The sequence below is a fragment of the Vicugna pacos genome, unplaced genomic scaffold (genome assembly GCF_048564905.1).
Source record: "Vicugna pacos unplaced genomic scaffold, VicPac4 scaffold_19, whole genome shotgun sequence".
NCBI lineage: Eukaryota > Metazoa > Chordata > Mammalia > Artiodactyla > Camelidae > Vicugna > Vicugna pacos.
The window spans coordinates 6,996,987-7,000,369 of NW_027328740.1; the positions used below are offsets into that span (position 1 = coordinate 6,996,987).

Sequence of the window (3,383 nt, forward strand, 5' to 3'; positions counted from 1 at the left end):
TTCAAGTTTTGTCTCCTAAATATGGACCAACTGCTTCAGGAATGTACAGTAGATCTCTATTGTGTGATCAAACATTCCCTGGGGACTTGGACTTGAGGTCTACGAGTGAGGAAAATGTTTTTCAGAATTTGTCTGAAGAATCCCTGATAAAAAGGCCATGTTACAAACATTGTGTCTCTGAACCAGATGAAGATAATGATTTTCGTTCTCTGACATATCCAAGAATACTCCGGAAAATGGCTGGGAATGACCAATTTAAATCCATCTGTTGGGATGATAATGGAACTTCCATAGTGATGGATGAAGATGCCTTTATGAAGGAAGTTTTGGAAAGAAAGTCTCCTTTCAGAATATTTGAACCTGGAAGTAAGAAAGTTTAGTTAGAGAGCTTAACCTTTATGGATTCAGTAAAGAGCAGCAGAATTTTCGAAGATCTGCTTTTCTAGCTGACTTTCAGGCAGAAGAAAAAGTAGTCTCTGTTTTAAGCAAGGTATTATGAAATTTTAGTTACCACTTGGTAACTTATATATAAAATTTTATTTTGTACATCAATCTATGGTAATATATATGTAAAACAAGATTTTGAAAAATGTACAAAACTATTAAAACTAAAATACTTTATTTTTCAAAAAAATGAGGACAGTGTCTTATGTAGTCAAGATTATGAGAAATTTGCTTACAACTATGAATCTTACCACAAATTTAAATAAACGTATTAAAACTGCTTTTAAAAAGTGGCATTCACCGTTACTGCAAATGCTAACTTCATAAATTTGATGACTATACTATTTAAAAGGTATTTTCCATATAAGGAACTTCAAAATATCGTCAGCAATGTTCATATTTTGATGATAATATCTTTGCATAGTAAACGTGAATTCTGAGGTTTTATAGGTTAGGCTTATTGTAGTCTTGTATTTCAGTTTAAAATATTACTAAAATCTTTCTCCTTTGGTTGTAGCATCAGTTCTATCATAATCCAAATTTTAAACTAGGCTGTCCCCTGATTTCAGTGAGTATAAAAGGAATAGTTGGGATTAAAAATGCCTCTCTGGTGGCTTCATTGGCTGAAGATTTCAAAAAGAAGCACTTAAAGCAGGGGGTAATGTGGACACTCATAATTCAGATTTTGTGGCTGACAATAGAGGAGAAAGTGTATTTTTACCTTCTGCAAATTTAAACATGATTCTAATAAGAAAGCCCTCTACTAGCCACATAAATGGTGATACGAATACCCTGATCAGAGGTGATTTTTCTCCTCTTTGATCAATGTCATTTAGACATCCAGACCAAATTGCAATGGATCAACGTGCTATTTTAAATCAGTTGACCACTATCCACGGGCACTCTCAAAGCAGCTACAATGAAGCAAATGGCCGTGTTGTGAACTTCATTACAACTACAACTTCTAATTCTCAGTACAGCACCTTATCTCCCATACAGTGCAATTATTTTGGACTGATGGAGGAACCTCCTACTTTTCCAAATGGATATCACAACATATCTCGCAATGAAGGTCGTTTTTCTAAACTTCAACCAGGTATCAACCCACGGTTTCCAGTGCCAGAGATAGCCAATACATCAGCTACTTCTTTTTCAAGGCCAAATCATCAGCCATCTTCAGCTTATGAACGTCATCCTTATTACAACTGATCTACCAGAGGACTACCAGATTATGCAGGATAACAAAGATTAAAATTGATGTTGGCAAATGTCGACAAATATCTGCAATATTCTTATTTGAACAATAAACATAGATGTGTACCTGTATTTTCCTTATATTTTTTAAGTAGACTTAAGTGTTAAATGGGAGATTAAGTTACCATTTAAAGAAAAAAAGAGATATTTGGTTCATATGATCATTTGATGGAAAAATATGGGAGTAAATTTAAATAATTTCTTGTAAGGAAGAAGAGAAAATGGAAGATTTTGGGAAAAGACTAAAACATGGAGAGAGGGAAAAGTACTAATTGGTTTCTGGTTCATATTGGAAAGTATCAAAAGTGATAAGTTAGGATAAGTTGGAACAGGAGATAAATGACGGAACTGGCCCAGGGATCCTGGTCTCGATTATGTCATCCCTGGAATCATAAAGGTCACATGATATAGTCCCAGATGGCACATTCATCATATGGTAGAATTTAAGAAGCAATTTTATCTATGGTGTTCTTTGTGCTGTTCTCAAAGCATTCCAATTGGTGCTTTCATTTCCTGCTCTCAAGTGTCTACACTATATCTTCTAGTCAATACTTTATGTTACTTTTATGTTCCAGCCAAATACAAGCTTAAGTCCTCAGGGTGGCACTATACGCCTTTCTATATCTAACCCCAGAAACTCAACTTAGTTTTGTTATTTCTTTATAAATTTGGCATCTGAGTACCTTGGCATATCTTAATGTTTCACTGTATCTGGAGATATATCCAGGCAAATGCTTGTCAACTATGTTAGCTGCAACCTCACCACTTTTTCTTCAGCTCATCATTGAGCTTAGAGTGTTCTCATTTTACCTACTTAGACTTTCCCAGTCTCAGCACAGAAGCCACCTCCTCCAGATGTTTTCTGTCTATCCCCCCTTCCTTGTCTAACTTGGATACCGGCACAGAAAGCACAGCACATGCCACAGAATGCATTTTATTATTTAGTGAATGAAAAATACATGTTGACTTTAAGCAAAATCTACTTTCCTGAAACAACAAAACTCTCATGGTTTTCAAACTATTTCGTTATGTTCTTTACTCTTCACCACAAACTAGCTCTTTTCATAGCCCAAGGACTAGTCTCTCAAGACAGTAAGTGGATGTTGGTACAGGAGACAAAGTATTATTTTCTTCTTCATTCATACCTCCAGAAACCAAAAGCACTAAATTCCCATTTGCTGCATTTTTTCCTGTCTCTTCATCACCCACCCACCCCAAAATTGCTGATTCTCTTCCCCATGTGAATAACTATACTGACTTCTAATAAATTTACTTCTTAGAATCAGAGCTTTGTCCAGAAGAGGCAGTGCCATTGCAAACATTTAATGTAGGTTCATACACCCCACAGAAATTGTGCCCCTTCTAACCTTCACACAGTAAGTATCTAAGTGGTACTTGCCCGTTGGTTGGGGTGGTCATATTCAGTTACCAAATTGCAATCTAAAATGTGTGGACTCAAAGGAGGTGAGAGTGGTGGAATTAAAAATTTGTTCAACTGCAAGAATACCAAATTTCTGCAGATATTAAGAAATATAAAATATTCACGGAAGGCTTTGTCTATTTCCCATTAAATTATAATAAAAGTGAAGCATTTTCAGAATGTGAAATGCTAGAAATATTGTAGGCAAAGTCAGGGAGCCTAAGGCTTCTGCTCACAATCATGCAGCAAGTGTCAACTGATAAGA

General features: G+C 35.6%; 1 long non-coding RNA gene across 1 annotated transcript; it reads left to right on the forward strand.

Moving 5' to 3' along the window:
- The first annotated feature begins 230 nt into the window (after positions 1–230).
- On the forward strand, positions 231–1,770 carry LOC140693234 (uncharacterized). The gene is made up of 2 exons (XR_012068958.1): positions 231–490; positions 1,444–1,770. It is a non-coding gene; the product is annotated as an uncharacterized lncRNA (long non-coding RNA).
- Positions 1,771–3,383: the final 1,613 nt, after the last annotated feature.